Source organism: Athene cunicularia (genome assembly GCF_003259725.1).
Source record: "Athene cunicularia isolate RWA chromosome 3 unlocalized genomic scaffold, athCun1 chr3_part1, whole genome shotgun sequence".
Lineage (NCBI taxonomy): Eukaryota > Metazoa > Chordata > Aves > Strigiformes > Strigidae > Athene > Athene cunicularia.
The window spans coordinates 96,246,903-96,268,405 of record NW_020799097.1 but is presented as its reverse complement, the minus strand read 5'-3'; the positions used below and the strand labels follow the sequence as shown (position 1 = coordinate 96,268,405).

The window sequence follows — 21,503 nt, the reverse complement described above, 5'->3', positions numbered from 1 at the left end:
GCAGAACTTCTGTAGCATCATTCCTGGATACATATTAAATAGTAGTGATGATTTTCACTGATATATTTGTAAAATATTATCAGATTTCACATGTAGAAATCACATGTCTTATTCAGTTATATTTTGTCAATTGACCTTTTATTATGTGATAGTTTATTTTTCTAGTGGAAATACTTGATAAAACTCATAGTAATTTTAAGTACACTATTTACCATGTTAATACTTGTCACTTATCACATTGCTCTTCAGTTCCTCCTTGATATTCTGTTAAAATTGTATGTCACAGCAAAAGTAAAGCATTTTCCATAAAGCTGTGGGAACTCAGAATTTAAATTAGCATTTCTTCTCTAAATTTTGTCCTAATTATAAATAATCATGGCCAGTAAAACATTAAAAAAACCCCAACCAAACAAACAAAAAAAAACACCTTGTGCTACGATTTTATCATTTGCCTAAAACCCTCTCCTGAATTATGAGAACAATCTGAGGATTGTTGAGTTTTATTCACCCAAGTAAACCTATAGCTGGTGTAGATGCCAAGGAACACAAAGTACTGGATTCTCCACGGTACAGAAGGAAAAGAAATCTCTATATACTTGATAAGTATACTGGTTGCAGGGAAACTAATCACTCACGTGGGATGACTTAAGCATGAGAAACGGCACATATAATTTGCAGTCACTATGCATGTTTGACCACTTCACCTACACACTGCAACCTGCTCTATCTGCAGCATTGCTAGCCTTGCTGAGAACCTTCAAACAGCTGCAGTTGAAAATACAATATGAAACATGGCATCCTGTCACTCTCACCCATTGCACTAGTTTGAAGGGCGACGTAAAGACAGGACAAGTTTGGCTCAGTGACAGATAAGCTGTGACTTCACCTGCCTGGTTTTTTTTAAATGTAGTTTGGGCTTCCAAATCATTTACTTGCTTTAAAAAAGACTGATGTAGATCTGTACATCAAGAAATGGAAAAAAAAAGATGTTTTCCGTAAACGCTACAGTACGGCCATGAAAAGGTTTTACACAGATTACAGTGCTGTTTGCATGAGGTTTCCAAACACCAGAAAGAAGGGAACTTTCATATGTAGTCTTTTGTATTAGATTCTGCAGGAGAGACGAAGTATTTTATAGGTGAGATGTCCCAGAGATGGTTGACTATACCTACAGTGTAAGTAGGAGTTTGTTTCTGCAAACCAATGTTTACAATTTTATGAAAGGACTGGGAACCTTTGGGAAATGCATGGATAATTATTAAACACAGAGGTCTGTATTTAGACAAGGTTAAATATAGGTGTAAACTCAAAAATATGTCTTTGCATCAACCCAAATTTTCTCTGTATTAAACATTTCTGCCCACATCTGTCAAATTATTTGAGTCAAAATGTATTTTCAGTATGCCTTTAAGTTAAAGGGTAAAAGGGTTAAGTTGCTGTCATATCAGCTATGTGCTGCCCCTTCCATTTTTATAACATCTCACCTGTGTTCTCATCTGGAACATCTGTCTTAGGAAGAAAAGTGTGGCTTGGGTAAAGGAACTAGGAGTAATTTTTTATCTCCTACTGATCTGTAATCAAGCACAGTAAATACAAACACTTGGTCCGAACCTCCTGTGACATTTAATAAGATTTTGATTGTCAGTCAGACTCAAAGTACCCAGTTTTTTTCTGTGAAAGTATTGTTCTACTGTTAGCCAACAGAGCATTTCAAATGAGGTGGATACAAAGTGTACTTCACTTAAAAAAAAAAAAAAAAAAAAAAAAAAAAAAAAAATTCCTTTGGGTTTTAAGGAACATACTGACAGAATAAAATGTATCGTTCTGTCTGGTAAACAGCAGGGATTGGAGTACCTCCAGTTAATAACTGACCTCAGAAATTTCAGATAATTTTTTTCTTTGCTTGGTAAGAGTTAGGCAAAAACAATAAACTGGGAAACTTCAAGTTCTAACACAATATGAGGTAAGAAAAACAAAATACTTCCAGGACTGTTCAGTCCCTGGTGATGGCAGAGGCTGTTTACTACTTTTGAAGAGGTCTTCAATATTAGCTACATAAGCAATGGTCTTACAGAGAGTACAAACCTGAAGAAGGAAAAATCCGGAAGAGAAAGCTTTGAAAGAGGAACTGTCTGATGCTATCCAAGGAACAGTGAATTGGATGCCAGTCCTGTAAGCTCCTGAGGTAAGCCAAGAAGTGTACAAGGCACTGATTTAGGATCTGAAATGTCAAGGTACTGAGCATTTTGCAGAAGATCCCCAATAATTTTTACTGACCTGTGTTGTACTCAAAATCTTGCAGAATAGTGCTTCCAGAGCTCTGAGTGACTAAATCCTCTTTGTCACAAATGTTGCTTGTTACTGTCATCTAGACATGTTTTTTTGCACTAGTGTTAAACACACGTTGGTCTTAATACATTGTAGGGTACAGGTGCCAATGCTGCTATTCAGGCTAGCATATTTGCCATCTTGTCCCACCATAGATTCTCACCTCGTCCTGCTCAATCACTGCATATTCTGGGTGTTACTTTACCTCTCTGCTACCTCTCACTCATTCCTTGCCCGCAGCTGCATCAGCTTTTCCTCTCCACCAGGCATTCGGACTCAGAACTCCTTTCCATAGTTCTATTCCAGCTCCTTTGCTCATACTGAAGACACAACTTACAAGATCACAACTTCCATGCACATCCTTTCCTGATATTTGTCTTGCACATTGAGTCTCTACCCAGATGCAACTTGTGCAACTCCTCCCTGCCCTATGGATGCTTTTCCTTCTCTGTGGCTTTAGCCTGACTCAGCTGCAAAGGCATGCAGCAAAACAGCTGGTTGACTTTTTCTTCTCTGCCTTTAGCAAACCCTGGATCAAGTCTCCTAATCCCTACAAAGGTTACATCCTTCACTCTTTTCCCACAAAGCACTCCTCCTCTCTGACCTCTCACTTTCTACATTCCCCTCTATGACAAGCACCTCATCTTGTTAACAGTTTTAAGCAAAAATAGTCTTTTTGCCTCGAGGAAAAAAAATAATCAAACCAAACCAGAACAAAAAATTGCAGACAGCTCTGAAATATTTTATGCTAGAAAAATGCAAACTTACTTTTCCATTCCTGGCATATTTCCTTCGATCATTGCCGATCATTTCAGCTTATCTGCCTGTCAACTCTTTTGAAGATGCTTTATCTTCAGCTTTGACTTAGTATGGCCAAAACTGAGCTCAACTGCTTCTTTTCTGTACTCTGACTCTACCTGGACTCATGTTCTTGGTTACACTGACCAAGATTATTACCGTTCCTGTGATCTTAGACCTATTAATCTGCCATTTTTTCCCTCCAAGACAGCAGCCAAACCCATCTTTCTTTTGGTAGTAAACCAAGGAAATCTCTCATCTAAACCTCTGTAGTCTCTTGCACCTCTTTCTTTGTGGTCTTTGTTGCTCTTAAACGTACACCATCTCTCTTTGATACACACAGAAAACCAGCCCTATTCATGCCTGTTACTTGAAATACTCAGTCCTGCTCATTCCTCCTCTCTTATGCCTTTCCATTGCTCTCAACTTCAGGTCTACCAAACAGCCACCTTGCCTCCTAGCTGTCACCAGACTGCACCCTATTCCTGGTTATTAGCTTGTATGGACACCACCATTTTTTTAACACAAATAACACCCAATGGGCTCATTTGTAAGGCTTTCTCATTTTTCAGACATTTGTTTCCAAAAGCCACATCTGCTGCAGCAATGACTGGTGAAAACACCCTGGGGTCATAGTTGGCACATAAGGTTTTAGTACTATTAGGAGAAGAGGCAGGAAGGTATGCAGATGCTTACAGTGAGAGCAGGCACATATCTTTTTGATTTTATAATTTTTGTTTTCCATATTCTGTGTATTGCCTGCATTATTTGACTGTAAGCTCTCTGGGGCATGGATGTTCTGCCTTGAGCTGTATGCAGCACCACCTCTGTGGATTTCTAATCCCAGCCGAAGCCTCTGTGTATCACTGCAGCAACCTCACTGGCTCAGACCCCATTCACAGGAGTGTGCATTCTGGAAATCCTCTGCATCTATACTCCTCACCCTCTTTCCTATACTTAATGGCAAATCTTTCTCAAGCAAGCACAAGATGAGGGACTTCATTAAACGCATCAACTTACAAAAGGCTTATGTTTGAGATGTTTGTCACATATGTTTTGTGGAACTTTCACAGTCATGATGTTTATCTAAATTTAGTGATATATTTTTCCTTAGGAAAGCAGGAGCTCCAGGGCAGAGACGGACTCTGGCAGCTGTAAGGAATGATTACTTTCCAGTTTGGCTAATGATATAATCCACTGTGGTTGCAAGTCTTGCTTTCCTCTTTAGATGATGTCAACATTTCCATGAGCTACATGTGTTGTATTCATAAGTGGTACTTAGAAATATGTGTTCTGTAATCTCCTCCTTATGCCTGACACTTTACACATGTGTTTATCTACAAGAAGTGGTGACATTAGCTTGCTAATTTTGCCAGTATACTGTACCAGTGAGGGTGTGAGAGACTCAGAAGGATATTTAAACTGGCAAAGAGAGAATTATTGACATTAGCTATGAGTATTTTGTAAGACTCTGTTTTGGAATGTCATTTGTTAGAAAATCTTTGCTGCTGAAAGTCATCCATCATTCCCAGATGGACCTGCGAGCCTTACAGAAACCTCTTTCCCAAATCTCACTCCTTGTCAGTGGCCAAAAGTACTTGCCTATTGACATTTGCAAATTAGATATACAGATATTATTCCCTGAGAAGAAGTGGAGTGTGCAAATGGTATGATAAGATATGGTTTTCTTGGCTGCTGAATGGACTTCGGTCCTGAAAAAAATGCTCTTTTGCCAGAACTCCACATACATGCCCCTGTGTATCCATGGAACTCAGCTTTTCTTTATTAACTAGACTGTATGCACAATATTCACATGGTGAAGATCCTCAACAAGAGCTCATACTGCCCATGTAAGTGTTTTTTTTAAAGAATCAAGCTCTTACCTCTCAAAATTACATTCATATGGTATTGTTCAATATGTATGGCTGACTACTATAGAAAGCAGCAACAATGGGGTACAATGTACTAATTTTATCCCACTTTGACTTTGAAAATATAATCGGTACTTATAAAAATTGTAAATACTACAGAATCATGCTAGTAGGATTATTCTAAAATGGAAGTGCTAATACATCAGGCAAAATAGCTTTGCTAGTCCTGACTGGCTCCTATTATCACCATTATCAGAGAAGGTATACCTCTGGCAACAAAAATGTGCTGGAGCACAAATGAATATATGCAAGAGAGACAAGATTTACGGAAGTGTTTCTTTTTACCCTACAATGAACTTTGTTCTTTTGAGTGCCACAGTTAGAGTAATAAGTGCAAGCTCTTATGTCCAGTGGCCAAGTCTCATCTAGCTGATGAAATAGTAGCCTGATAAAATACACATAACTACCCATTTTGGCAGTTCAATATTCCTCTCTGCATTAGGCAACAAAATACAATCACTCTTGATGTATTATGTATTTATAATATTACCTATAAGTGCCTATGGTAAACAAGTTGTTAGATTAATAAGCTCAGTCTATAAAGCATTATAAAGTAATCATTCAATCAATCACTCAAACAGAATCATCACAGGTTGGTTTTTTTTTGATGTAAAAGACAATGCCTGAACTGAGGGGCTATAGAATCTGGTTTTGTATATCACTGTTCTAAATGTTAAATTGCCTGTTGTGGGAAACTGCAACAAGAACAGCATAGTGATTCAGACATGTTTTGGGGGAGAAAAGACCACACAGCAGTGTTTGATTTCGACTGAGTTGAAGATGTCATAAACACCATTGCCTGGTCACCAGTGACAGTCTTGATCATTTCTATTCGTGTCCTCTTTCATAAAGTTTTCAGTGGGTATGTTTCAGACTGCTGCAGCCTGCTCCCGCTGGCCTGAAAGTCGTGCACCCTCCATGTGCTGAAGGTGTTGTGTCAGCACTGTGTCAGAGTATCCGAAGCCAGACCCTCACCTCAGGAGTCCCATCAAATATAATTGCACACAGCCAAAGCTTCCTGGACTCTGCAGGGATTCATCTCATCCTCATCAAGATGACACTGTGTTGACTTTGGGACTGTCACAGCAGCACTCGTAGAAGCATGGCAGCCACACAAGGAAAATGAAGGGAAAAGGTAACTTATGCCCTCTGCCTACCTTGAGGAGGGCAACTTTGCAAATGAAAGCAAGTGAACACAGACCTCACTTCTCTTTCATAGCCCAGTACACACCAGGTCAGCAAGACTGTGGTGGTTAGCCTCTCACTGCCAGCTGAAATAATGCTCTGCCTAAGCCTGACACCTTAACACAGCAGCAACAGTTCTTAATGTCTCTTTATTCCCAATGAACAAAAGGGCTAAATCTAGACATTGGCACTTCTATAAATACTTTCTGAAGTACAATTTAGTTAGTTTGTAAGTTGTCTTGGTTGACACACTTGCTTAGTTAAATACAGATAGGGCTTGTGAAATGTGCCCTAAGCCTGGTAAGATCTTCTTCATACTCCTGGAAATAATGGTAGCAGTGGAAGTAGTGATAGAAGAATGTAAGAACTCATTCATTAGCAATGTGGGCTAGATGAGACAACTGAAATGATTGTATAGAGAAATGCAGACAGCTTCAGAGCTTTTTGTATTCTGCCATGCAAGTTAGAGTAGCAAGTAAGAATGGAAATTCTCAACTCATGTAGTTGGTTGCTGGTGGAAAATGATCTAGCACTTGTTATGGAACAAGGCTGGAACTGCATAGCTGAGTCATGTATAGCTGTGGTGGGAGGATTTGTTTTGGTGTAATTAATACAACATAAGACTGCAGTGTGCACGAGAGGGTTCTACTGGTGTTGATGGGTGGATTAAGTCTTTGACTTTCATCTCCTTTAAAATGGGGTTGGTTACCCCCTCAAAAATACAGTCTGCTAGAAGATGCTGATTAAGTAGGTAAGTCCTGAAATAGCACTAGGGTGAGACCTATCTGCCAGACAGCATCTGTTATGACAGTTCATGCTCAGTATTTAATAGAACATCGAGTCGTCCAAAATGCCTTGAGGTAAAAGAAATTGTTGCCAGCAGCCTGCTCTCTTGCTGGTTTAGTACATCTTAATAGCAATCTTTTGTCCTCAGCTGCAAGGTGATTCCTAAACATGTCTTCCAAGGTTTTGTCTGCAAAATGACAATCAGTAATTTATACAATAACTGTTTACATTATTTACAACAATAGAGAGCACTGGTGATGGAATTACCTTGTGGAAACTAACTAGTTATATCGTAAAGGCACAATTTGTCAAAAAGGCAAATTAAAGTGTCTATGCCCTCTGCAAAATCCTGATGAGTGGATTTATTTGGGTTGGTGGACATCTGGTTAATCCTAGCTGTCTTCACTTGGCTGCTGATGTGAATTCCTCACATTGTGAGGAAATTTCTTGTTAGCTGTTAGCTAAAACCAATGAGATCTGACTGAGCTCTTCATACGCGTGGAAGGCAGCCAGGATGTTGTTTGGAGAACACATGCGAGGTGCTTCCTGAGCACTTCTCATCTGTTGTCTGTTTCTGATGGTCTGTATTCAGGCAAAAACTCTGTGCCATAACTGCTAGGGTAGATTCATGCCTCTCTGTGTGAAGAAGACCACCAAGTCTTTTCACTTCGATACAGGCTCTTCACATAGCTGTCTGCTGCTTGCTTTAAGAGAGAGGTATTTGGTGCTTATCCTAACAGTAAGTCACTAGTACTAGAAATATCTGTCTGTCTGTGTTAAAGGAGAAGTGTTGAAAGTGAGCAGAACATCTTGAACACTTCAATTCCTCAGTATTCTCTGAACTTTCAGGACAGTGACCCGGATGTAGCCTAAGCGGGGCATCATTTCCCTGCACATCCATCTCATCTCTACTGATGAAGATCCACTGGAATACAGTTAGATCTCACAGCTGTTTTCATTACTGAGGGTCACTCATATTGCTGAGTGGAGATGTATGGGATTGCATTTCTTTCTCTTCAGCATCTAACAAAAGGTAATCTTGCATAAATAGCTTTCCTTTCTGCGATATTTTACATGTGTGGGATAGAAGAGGTTCTGTGTTTGTTCAAAATATGTGTAAGCCCATTAGAAAAAGATAAATTTAGTTAAAAGCTTTCAATGTGTTGGTCAATCTTTATCATATGACTTTACTTCAGGTATCCAAAGAATGTGGCTGAAGATCTCTTCACAACCTAAAAAGTCTGGATTAGAGATGAGTCATTCTGATAAATCTGATGTAACAACCATAAATCAGGGGAAGCAATTGGAAGGGCTGTCTGCTGTTATATCATTCCACTTGACTGAGTGCATTTGTTTGTTTATTACTTGCATTTGCACCCCGCCAGACTGAAAATGTGAAATAATTTTCTGTCATTCAATAAAAAATCCCTAGCAACATTTGCTTTAAAATTTTACTGATAGCTGGGTTTGGAGTTTAGAAATGTACTGGTGTCAATATTTCCTAAGCAATATTACTAGAGATCTCTGCAAAACATGGAGTCAAGATTGACAGTCTGATGGAATCAATCCTATTTATTATCTTAACTATCACAAACACTTGCTAAATCTGTACTTGCCACTTATTACCTTGGTTAATGTTAGTGAAACACTAGTATCTATAATATGCTCCAGGAAGGCAGCAGGCTATAAATATTCTCTGGTTATATTTGATAACCAGGAGTCCCTGAGCACAAAATTTGCACAGAAATCCTAAAATTCAAATCAGGATTTGAGATTTTTTTTGTTTCAATTCACATATGACCTTTAAATAAGTGCTCTCCAGGCCATGTGTGATAGCCATTAGCCTATAAATGATTGAATGTTTAAAACCTATACAGGTTTGAAAACACTCAACACGTTTTAGAGTGTGCTCAGTCCTTAGCTGACTCAAATTACTGAAACAGTAAAAGACATATCTTCTTTATTTCATGGTTCTTTGGGAATATGGCTTTCCCCAGAAATCTCATTGCAGTTTACCAAAACTGGGGATGGAGGCAGGTAATTCAATAACTTAAATTAAGAATTACTTCATCTATTCTGTCCTTTCAATACATACATTTTTCTCTAGTTCAAAAGAAAAAGCTGTATAGCCAACCTAGTTATATGTTGAGTCTTTAAGGCTCTTATGAGCACCCTCTACCAAAAACTGTCTGTCAGAGTTGCTCAGCACATGCCAAGATCAGATCTCATATTTACAGAAAAAAAAAAAAGGTACTTAAGAAATGACATGCATGTACATGAAATGTAACAAGTCACCAATCTGCAGTGTAGTTCATCTGCATATAAATATATAACACAACACAAAAAAGAAACTTGACAGATTTATTTTTTTGTAGAGTAAAATAAATAATTTTATGCACAGCAGAATCTGTTAATATGAGCAACTACATCTTACTTACAGGGTTTATAAATATATATATGTGTGCGTGAAGAAAAGTCCTTGTAAATATCCATTGTATTATCTTGGAATTATTGTCCATGTAGAAGGTTACTGTAGAACACAAAATCATCTTCTTGTCTGAATTACTGTCACCATGGAACAAATTGGAAAAAAAATTATTTTGTGTCAACCAGTCGCACCCCACTGCACACATGGATGTCTCCTAAAGCCATCAAGATCGTATCTGAGCATGTAATCATAGCTGGAACAGTAAGGAATCCTCTTTTTCTTCAACAGTCAAACAGCACATTGAGCCCACAAAGACACGACCAACACTGTCACTCTCAACCAAAGTTAGAAACAAGATTTCTGCCTTATGGCCTTTGAGATATCTTTTTTTTTTTTTTTTTTTTCAGATGTGCAGGCAGGAAATTTATGGAGACAACCTTAGCATACTAAATAACTTGCACAGCTAAGGTTAAAACTGCAAGTTTTTGCAAGTCACTAGAAATTCCAAAGCAGAAACAAAGTAAGCTTAAATTATGTCTAAGTATTTCTAGGTCTATACAACTCTTCACCCTCTGGGTTTTTTTTTTTCAAATCTCCCTATGCTGCGGATTATGGATTTAATCATTCTTAATGTATTCACCATACTAAAAAGATTTAATTGCTTCAACCAAGTTATCTGACTATATATATTTTATTCAGAATTAACTGTATAATTCTTGTATAAACATACTGACTATGTAACTTGTGTTTCTAACAGTAAAGCTCTGTTTCAAGGAAAGCAAAGTAACTTACTTTTAAAGACCTTATCTTGAAAGATACTGAATGCTCCAAGCACCATAAAGTCTGCAATGGGTGCTCAGTGCCGCACAGAAAGTGCACTGCTGTTGACCGCATCCTCAGATCAAGGCTGAGTGAAATCAAAGGGAAAGAGCTCCCACTGACTTCACTGAGCTTTGAATTGAACCCAGGTTTCTTGTGGGCGATCCAACAAGGCAATGTGGTATTTGTGAACCACCAAAAGTATCAGCCCTTACTGTAGCTACAGTTTCTCAGAGAAAGGAACCAAAGAGCGAGCCTTAGTCATAAGGAATATTACTTTGGCTCAGTTTGGGGATTTTTCAGTGACTTGCAAAGCTTTTTAATTTTAGTGTCAATTATCCATCAGGAATATACCAGGGAAATGATGGTAATGTGCAAAATACTATTTTTCCATCACTTTTAATGCTCAGTGTTAAATGTATGCTCTAACGATCTCTGGAAAAGGGGTATCTTAAAAACTAGTCTGGACTGTTCAAAAACCCTTGCTATTGCGTTCTTACCTGCACCAAATGCTGATCCTGAAACACAACAAGAAGCTGTGCTCTCCAAACTGATTGGAAGTGGTGGTGGTGGTTGAGAAAGAAGTTTTCCCACTGAAATTTTCTAGGTTATATGGATTCTATCAGTCCTTGTCTTGAAGAGCTGCTGGTGTCCTGGCAGGGTATTTGTTCATATGTAGCTTATCATTTATTGTAGAAAGCTCTGTAAAGAAATATAACATGAAATGACAAGAAGGCTGGGGCCAACGATTTATTTACCCTCTCATCAGCAGTTTCCTGTTAACCCAAAGCACCAAATCTACTATATACTTTATGTTTGGAATTATTTTTTTTAATTAAATAAACCTGTCATTTGGTCAATTTTGTTTAAAAAAAAAAAACAAAAACAGGCAAACGGCTCGAAGATGTGCCTTTGGTTTCACCACATTTTCTTGTTTATGAATCTAACTTTAATGTAAAGTGCTGTAGTTTATTTCTGCTTTTAAAGGTAAGCTGAACATAATCTGCATTGCAAGAAGTCTATGGGTACTTACTTCTGACCATGGAACAAACAAATGCACTTGTTTTCTAAATGGTCATTTTCCAGAAAGCACATTAAAGTGCAATTTATCCAGTTTACAAAAACACTATATCATTTCTGTGTTTAGCATTATGTTCATGGATGGATGACTCTTCTACAACAGAATATAGTATTTACTGTACAGGCAATGGATTTTCTACACTGCCTGGCTACCAGTAACTAAATAACTATTCTGGGCATTTATGAAGCTGAATGAATTATTTGCCACTTCTGTTTAAATACAATTCTTGCTGAACAGATTCAGGGCCAGATTTTCAAAACCTCATTGCTAGGAACATTGCTGTCTAGCCAAAGAGGGAGGGGAAAGTAACTGCACTGGCTCGGGGACAATACAGGAATCAGAGAGCCATTTGACTGTTTTGATGCATAGGTAAAAAAATTACCCACTGACAAAAGCCATTACCTGCAGTGGTCCACTACAGCCTACTACCAGTGCTGGAATTATTTTGCCATTAACATAGACAGAAACAAGTGTGACTTAACACACCAAGACATAGACTACATTCATATCAACCTTAACATGCTGAATGTAGAATCATACAGACCAAAATTAGTCTTTGATGTCATTCCTGACAGAGCCAAGTGGCTATAATTTGTAGCCTCTGCCCACAAATTAACACCTCAACTACTTCTGAGACTAGTAGACTACAGCAGTGGAGACATAATGCATCCAAACATTGCTATTGTAGACAGAGCTCTGAAGTTCAGCTTCCTTCTAGGAACAGTTGCACAAAAATTTTCCTACTTCATTTGTACTGGTAAGTTGCTTGGATTTGATCAGTGTACCTGAGTCGTTAGTAACTGTTGGCTTGACTTTAATGGCTATAAGTGTTTTTAATTCCAAACAAGACAATTGTGTGGCTTGATATATTTTGGGATGTCTTCCCACAAATACTGAGAAAAACAATACTGTAGATCAAAGAAAGGAAGCCACAAGGAGTAGGCAAGATCTGTAGTGGTACCCATTCTTGATTTTCCTATCAACTTATTTCTTAAATGCTAGATACTTTAGCATGTGCACCAGAAGGGACCCCCCCACATGTAGAGAAAAAGGTACCTTAGAATGCTAGTGAATTATGCATCGGCTTTAGGACTGTATCTGCATTGTGTCTTCATGAAAAATATGGTGGTTTTGCACAAGATTTTTCTTTTGTGATACAGTTATTAATATCTCACCATATTTGTCACTACAGTTACAAGGAATTGGACCAGGATAGTTGAACAAGATTGTGCAACCTTGTTCAAACAGCAAAACTGAAGGTCATATAAAGTGGTGCTACCAAAAGCAACTCACTGAGCAGTAGAGAGTCAGTAGTAATTTAATTAGCTGCTTATAGCAGTCATAGCATGAAAAGCCAGCTGTGTAACCGCAACCTTCACAATTTCCAGCAGAAGTGTAACATCAAAACACACCCAAAAATATTTAGGATTGTGAAGTCTAAGTGCATATATTTGCCTTTAGTAACATGAATAGTAAGCTGCACAGAGGATGGGCTAATGACCACATGCATTCATTATATTACATACACTTCTGATGTTGGATTAAAAAAAAAAAAAAAGAAATAGAGATGTGGACATAATGTAGGCTTTCTGCTGTTGTGGAAATGGAAATCACAAAATAATGTTGGACTTTCACCCCATGGAAGTGTTTTTGCAAGGTTTTTGAACATAGACATGTTCCCCATAGTGAGGGGGCGGGAAAGCAAGTGATCATCATTGTAAGAGCTGAAGCAGGCTAGTAATATTTCTCGTAGCAGGAGGCACAAAGGGGACTTGCACTGTGGCTGTGCCTCACGACAAATCCTGGGTTCCTTCCCATCCTTGCTTCTTAACAGTACAACCTTAAGAGCCAAAGAAGATTGTTGTGGGTATGCTGTTACTGTGGGATATAGAACAACAACAAACATCTTCAGGAAGAGACGGAGTTTGGGATTTTTTTCCCTCCCAAAAAAACAGATTGGTTTCCACTTACTGACAACAGCAGTCTTGAATGAGCTCAACCCAGGCCCAAACTGGCCTTGTACTAAACATAGATCTTACATGGTTTGTTCTTCTTCGGATACTTCCCAGTGGTAAAAATAATATTGCCCCTCATAGCCCTGCAGACACCATTGCATACTGGGGAGCTGGAACTGTTACCACCGACCATGAGTGATTCATGAGTGTACAGCTCATTTTTGGAACTAATTAATTATGTCATGGAAAGAAGATTTATTCTTCTCCCCTCTTCCAGCCCCCACCTTCTCCAATCCTTGCTAATCTTTCTTTTTGGATAACAGGGAGAAAATGAGGAAGGTGTTTAGCAGTCTCAGTTGTCTCTGTGATTCAAATCACAGAATGAAGCCAGACAGCAAAACAAGTGCAGATCAGGCATAGACTGCCTGCTCCTCTCATGCTTTCTCTGCAAGAATCAGTTTCAAATGTTAGGTGGATTTTTTTTTTTTTTGTTGCAATTAACTAAGAAAAATATTTCAAAGCCGTATAATTAAAGGCCAGCATTTTATTAGGGTTTAAAATAGTCTTTATGAAATCTACTCCTGCCACTGGTAATTACAATGTACATCTTAATATACCTCTGCTAGGCCTGAGCTGGAGATAACAGTCCTGTGTGTATTGCATTTGGCTTGTGCATAGAAGGTAAAATCCTTTATCTTATCTCAATCTCCACACAACAACCAGCCTCTCTTCCAATTCAGTCCTAATCTTCTTAGTAAATAATACTGATATTTTTCACCATAACAAAAATGGAGCTGCCAGATTCAGACTGATAACACCTCTCATTTACACACCATTCTCTGTCAAAATCTGCCTGATTTTTCTTAATCTCTTTAACTCATCAAAAAATACTTTTTTACATTCAGCCATGGTAAGTTCCTTGCTACCAAATAATATTATAAATAAATCCATTGACTACAGCTGTCTCTTTGGATAGATATTGGAACTCCTCTCTTTCCTGTCTTGTTTCCTTGAATGATGACAAATTATTCTTGTCCAATTTAATTTTGCTGTAAAGTTTGGTACTCTATGAAAATTACCTAAAAGGAGTGTTTAACAGAGAGCATGCCCCAAAGGTATCTTTTTTTTTCCACAGGATGTCATCTCAGTTCACTTCTCTTGAGAATGCTGCCTTTGCACTCCTATCCTTTCTTTTGCAATGGTTTATCTTTAAAACAAGGAAAATGATAACCTAAGTCCTTGGATTTTTATAGCCTATTAATTATCTCAGTATGATTTCTTAAACTGAAAAAAAATACTGCCGAGAGAAAGGCAGGAAGAAAAGCTGGATAGCAGGATTTCTGCTTACAGTGATTGAATGGAAATAATATATTCATATGTGACTGGTTTATTTCAGTGACAACCTGACCTCTGAGTCACACAGACATTTGAGGTACCCGTCCTAAAATGGCAAACCGTCCATGTAAGTAAACACTAGACTCAGTCATTTCACACCAAAATTTCATCTTCGGTAGATGCTTTCATCTACTGTGTGTGACAGACTGAGGGATATATCACACCAGCAATTTTTCTGTCGAACTTCCCATATCAGAGAAAACAATCTGAAAATCTATAGCAAAATATGGCCCAGAACTGCCAGGTGTTACAGGTGGAAGGAACAGGTATTTGTCTTCTGTAGAGCCTGTGGACCTGAAATGCTAGTTGTATTCCCAGGTAGAATTCTGTGGAATATCTGTGTGGCAAAAGAGGGTTTTTCCACTAACTTTATGGAAGGTTTTTCAGGGTCATTTTTACACCACTCTTTCTTACTTATTAAAGTTTGCAGAACTGTTTTTCAGAAACAAGGCTACACACGTTCATTACAAAGTAATATGTTCCTATTTTGAGGCTTGAAACCTTGCTGCCATGCTCCCAAAGTGCTAATCAGGGACTTCTAATAGCAAAACACCTACAGCATCACTATCCATGTCAGGATTATGAGAAAGATGAACCATATTGTTTAGATAATCTGTCATATTCATACCACTCTGAGAGAAGTAAGAGCTTGTAATATCAGTGAGTACAAAACAGACATCTTGTAAGGCTGGTGGGGAATGAGACGTGTGGTGTGGGGAAATAGGTGATCACAGGCAGGGCTCCAAAATAGGTCCATGACTGTTGTACACTAACACCACATTTAGCCCACACATTGGGACTTTTCCTGCATCCAGTGCTATGTGGGTCTTTCACTTCTCTGAACAAGGAATAGAGAACATAGAGAAACAGAGCAAATACTTTGGGAACCAAAGGCAGGGCATGATTGCTGATGCTATTATACTACTACAGCTACAATTACCACTACTGTTACTGTTGTTTCTGCTACTCATTCGATCACAAAGGTGTGCTAGAGTGACGGAGTTCCCTCTCAGGAGCGACTACACAAAACTGGGACAAACAGAAGATCCCTGCCTGATGGGCTAACATGTAAGTCACAATGTTATATATACTAATGGAAAGAGTTCCCTGAAAGATATGCGTAGCTCCCTGTGGCCTGACCAATTGTCAGCACTGACTACTAATAATATCCATCACACAGGAGACACAAAAGACCAGAGTTTTCCTATAGACTTGAAGAAGAAAGCATCTGTCCTGAATATGTGTTAAGGTAAATAATTTTTTTTTCTAATGACAGCCTCAGTATTTATATGTATCCCTGAAAGCACACTTGCTGGTTTACTCTGTTTTCTGTATCTTTTTGGTTAGCTCTCCTCTGCACCTGGTCCAGTTTTAATTTATCTTTTCCGAGGCCATGTAACAGGACTGTATCAGCTCTTATGGTGAGGTCTCACTAGAGACTTTCATAACGGAGCTAGTCCTCCTCTATTCACCTGAAATACACCTGCTGATGTATCCCTCATGTGCCCTTTTTTACTGCAGTATCTCACCGGTTGCTCTCAGATGTACTGTGACTGACAAATAACCTGGGGTCCCCTTCTAGCTCAGTCTTTTCTAACTGATTCCTAATTTTTGTTATTAGTTTCCAAATGCATTATCTTCATTGGGGAACAAGTGACTAGCTTCATTATCTTCAAAATACTGCTTCTCATCCCATTCTTATTACACATGTTCTTACTGTCATCCAGCCTTTTTCTGTATATCATTCTCTCCTGTGTATTGATAGTGCCAACCTATGTAGTATCATCACATTCCTAATATTTGTGTCATGGTCTTAATTGAAATAAGAAGATCAGACCCAAGACTGATCCATAAAGAATTCCACTGCTAACTGGTAACCCTCATGATACTTTTCCTTTCAACACTATCTTTTGCTGTCGTTCCTTGAGACAGTCTTTTACCTATCTTTCAATTCCTCTACTAATCCCTATCTTCTCCAGCTTAACAAATAATTTCCCATGTGGCACCATACCATAGACTTTATTGAAGTCTAGATAGATGAGATCGACTCCATTTCCTTTGTCTAGAAAATCAGCTATCTTATCAAAGGAAGCTATTAAGTTAGTCTGCCTAGATCTCCCTTCTTATATTATATTTCCTACTGCACTGTATCCAGTATTTCCTTTACCTCCATGTCTTTATCTGTTCCTTCAAAACCTTTTCTAAACCCCTGCACACTTTAGAGGTTAAGTTTACAAACAAATATTTCCCCAAATACTCTTTTTTCCTCTCTCGTGTAGTATACTTTCTGTTCTCCAATCATATGGCACTGTTCATCTAGGCTTTATTCCCCTTTTTGACTTAAAAGACGAACTCAAGTTTTTAGCCCCTTTGGCTTCAAGAAATTCAAGGTCTAATTCTAATTCAAGTTTCTGAGGTCATCATTCCACATTATGTTAATAACCAATTGTGTTAGTTCAGTAACATTTTTCTCTAGTAATAAATAAAATATGACTTTCAAACTTTTCTAAAGATCTGTCATTTAATTGAAACTACTTAACTCATTACCTATTTTTGTCTTTCATAACCAGATTTTCCATTGGCCCTTAGCGGTTTTGATGATGGAGTCTTGCATTGAGAGGGAGAGGTATTTTGCTTCATCCTTCATAAATGCTATCAAGTGTATCCAGATGACTTAAACTGAGAAATACAAGAGCAGTGGGGATCCGACTATGAAGGAAAGGGAGCCTAGGATTGAGGTGGGTTGTTTTGCTATGAAAACGAAAGAAAAAATGAAGCTGGGGAGAACATTCTCAAGTTGATATTTACTTCATGCAATTGTTTAAGATTTTATCCAGAGCAAGGCAGGAATGTAATTTGCTGAGCAACCAATCTAGTGAGTGTTCATCTTTATAATAAGCAAAAAGGAAGATACTATGAAATAGATGACAGAAAATCAAGACTAACCCTGAGGCCTGAAATCACCATACCTCTTTTTCTGACTTGAAAATTCCACATGAACTATCCTGGCTCAAATATATGTGCAACTACATGCTCTTATCTCACTCAGTGTTCACACCGTTTCTTTCCATTCAAATGTTTGTGGAAGGTTTGCAAAAAGGGAGACCAGACATCGCTCCTTGTACTAGCATACACTTACAAATATTTCTTCTTGGTTTAGCCTTTTTTTTTTTTTTCCCAGCTACTCTGTTTGCCTTATTTTATTGATCTACTATGTCCCAGTAAGCTGTTAAGCAAAAACTCTGAATCCCACTTCCCATCAGATGGTGAATGAGGTTTAACTGGTCTCCAGTCAAGGAGATACACTGCAAAAGCAAAGTGCTTGCAACACAGTGCACTCTATGCTTTTTAAAACTTCTTAGTACTGCCAAAATTAACTGGCCTGTGTCTGACATATGCCTGTTTCAATTGTGTCTGTGGAAATATTCCCCCCTGTATAGCTAGTGAGCTGATTTATGGAATAGTTTTAGCAATTTGTATTTAACCCTTAACTTAAAGCATTTTCACAGTACTGACAGAAATGTGGGTGTTGAAAAGTTCGTTTCCTGACCAATATATAACGATCAAATGCTGTTCCTGATTACACTGGCCCCGTATTTTTACGGACTCTTTGCCAGATGTCAAAGAAGACATTTACAAGTGAGCATGCAGCTTTTGCCATACACTTTCTGAACTTTGAAGTTTCTGCTGCCTTCCCGCTGAGCAGAACACATTCAAGTTCAAGTGGGATATAGAATTGTTATTTAAATCTTACAGTCAAATTAGACCCTAGAGACATGATTGTATAGCGTTATTGTCTCAGTCCCCATGAAGTTAAGTGTTCTCATATCAAATATGATGTGTTTCAACTTACCACCTACTGCACAAGTATTCATCTCATTGTTAAAAGATATCAGGCAAAGTGGCGTTTTATTTATTTTTACATGTGGCAGTTATTTTTAGTGGTAATGCTAGTGTGACACTACTGCCTTTTCCTGCAAGTCACAGGAACATGAAGCTGCTACCTCAAGTTCTCAGCCATGTTAATGATAAAAAAGCCTCCAGGCTTTTCTTAAAGATCAGGATTGCATTTTTCATTGTGTCTCACTTTTGAAGAAGGATATTTTCACTGTGAAGTGCTGCTCTCAGGAGAAGTGTGTTTTCTGAATGCAAGTTTCAGTGGTGACCCAAAGGCACAAACAGTGAGACAGCGGAGCCGCATCGCTGCGAGTTCAATGGGCAAGGAGTACCGGCGCCATGCTGGGAGGGCTGCTGCTGTCCAGAGGAGTCCGGGACAGGGGGACATCTGCCTGCTAAGAGGGACAAGACTTTACATCACAAATCAACCAGAGGGATTTTTAAGGAACTAAATATTTGAGAAATCATGATTTCGCTGAAACCAAATTGCACTGCAAACATTTAACTTGATTTCACCTGAATTTTCTTTTGAAAGAAAACCAAGGAGAAAATGTCAAAATAATCCATTTAAACATTGTTGGGGTTTCATTTTTCACTTGAAATGATTTTTCACTTTTGTATTATATTTTCTCTAATACAATAGATTATATAGTACAGCACAAAATAAAACATTAACATCAAAATGGGATATAATGAATGACCTTGGGTGTTTTTTAAATAGTTCTTTGTGAGAAATTTTGAAATATCCCTGCTTTATTTCCGGCACAGAATGAAACTCTTGTCACCAAAGCTCCTTTTGCATAGCCTCCGAGTAAGTCTGCAGCTGATTTGGGAAGTAAAGATTGAATTTGCCTACTTGTCTCTCTGGCTAGCTCAGAAACACTTGCTTTTCTGAAAATGGTTTCTTACATGCTCTGTGATTTCTAAGAAGACTTGATCTATAGTCCTCTGAAGTTACCAGAAACCTTTTTCTTGGCTGGAGTTTGGACTGTAGACACAAAATTTTTGTACGCTTTAGTAGTGTTAGTATCTGTCCCTTTCTTTGGTAGGGTGATAGGTGATACGTGAGGGACTCTGGAAGACATTTGTAGGCAGGCATTGATGGAAGGTGAAGTGAGATTAGGACCCTTCTGATTTTAACATTAATTCCAAATAAAGTCCAGACTTCCTAGTCTCCCTGAGCTATTAAAGCAATATACAGTTGTGACTGAAGAACTCCTTTTCCTTAACTTTTTTTCAGTGATTCAGCAAAGATGTATTTTACATTAGTACTTTATTGTACACCTGTATAAATTATGCTGTTGGGCAGCCAATGTTTTTTAAAACAGCATTGCTGTCAATTGCTTCTGTAATGGCACATTTTGCAATACTATCAGATGACATATAACCTGTTAAATTATATAGAAAAGTATTGGAGAGTATCACACTATAATTAAATGACAATAATAATGAGACCAATATTAGATGCTGCCATCAATTATGTAAGACTGAGAGTTTATTATATATTTTTCCAAAAAGCCTTGCCTGCGGTTGAAAAGACATTTCATTCAAAACCCCGCTGGGGCTTTTAACATTTAAAAAGTTGTTAACCTCTGAATTCACATTCAGATGTTTATGCCATGCCCAGAGGAGAACTTCCATGTGCAAGATGTTTGCTAAAGCTATGTGAGGTTCTTTTAAAGACATTTTTATTAGTCACTTAAATGTTGTGCATATTTATTTGTTCTTTTGGGGTTTTTTATATCTAAGTGATTAACAAGTTGTTTTAAAATTTCAGGCCTGATCACTTCCATGTAAATGTTTTGTTGACTATTGAATATTGTTCAATGCTACTGTCTCCTGGTGAATCTCTTCAGTTTTCAAACAGCAACACTATTGCTAACACTTGTATATTCTTACATCTGAAGTTACTTTAACACTACAGCAAATATCTTCTGTTGCATTTTTGATTCTGCTTTCAGCTGCATCAGAGCAGCACCCCTAGGCATAGGGTCACAACTGGACCCTTGTATGCACTGCACACATGGCCAGGAAGCCTTCCTTTGTAAATCTGTTCAAGTCCTCTGGAGGAGCCATTGAGTATGTGCACAGAGGAGGTCAGCTGAAAAAATTTGGATTTCTATTTTCAACAGGGTCCCTTAACAGAGTCTTTTAAAGAACTAAGCTGACAGGAAATAGGAGTAAGAAAATTTTTATCCACTTAGGATTAAAGGGTAGGAAACAAAGTGTGGGAATGATTGGTAAATTTTTTTAAGAGAATAATATTTCTAGTGAAGTCTCACAGAAACTTATTTGTAAGTCCTTACATATTTGTAAATTATTTAGAAAAGAGGTGGTATTAAGATGGTGAAGCACATTGTTGGTTTGAGGTTTTCAGGAATGTAAAGACAAATTGCATGTGAGAAGCTTCAGGAGTTCATAATACCAGTTGTCTGAGCAATGAAATGCTGAATGAAGTTGGTATTAAAAAATAGGAAATGATACACATGGACTTCAAAACCAGTCCTGACTTCACACGTAACCTCATGACCATTCAGTTTCTCAGCAGACTCATGTGTACAAGCATCCTGAATACCGTGTGTGGTTTTGATCCCCAGCTCACCCATCCCCAGTCTCAGGGAAGAACAAGATAAAATACAGGGAAGGGGAAAGGGAAAGGGAAGGGGAAGGGGAAGGGGAAGGGGAAGGGAGATTTAAGACTCGTGCTGGAATGAATAGGAATAGATTGGGTTTTCTCAGCCTAGGAGGAGATAACTAAGGGGGATGTGATGGAAATCTTTAAAATCACAAATGGTGTGGAGGATATTCATGTTTTTTCACAGTGCAACAGCTAAGGAGAGCACATTAAATAATCAAATGGGAGTATAAAGAAAGAAGCAGGATACTCTTTTTCCTCTCAG

At 38.2% G+C, this 21,503-nt stretch overlaps 1 long non-coding RNA gene across 1 annotated transcript; it reads right to left on the bottom strand.

Annotated features, from left to right (window-relative positions):
* Positions 1-9,496: 9,496 nt before the first annotated feature.
* LOC113478732 lies at positions 9,497-18,896 on the bottom strand. Its single transcript, XR_003398129.1, has 3 exons — positions 18,794-18,896; positions 10,776-10,977; positions 9,497-9,593 (listed from the first exon to the last, which is right to left on the bottom strand). It is a non-coding gene; the product is annotated as an uncharacterized LOC113478732 (long non-coding RNA).
* Between the last annotated feature and the right edge of the window lie 2,607 nt (positions 18,897-21,503).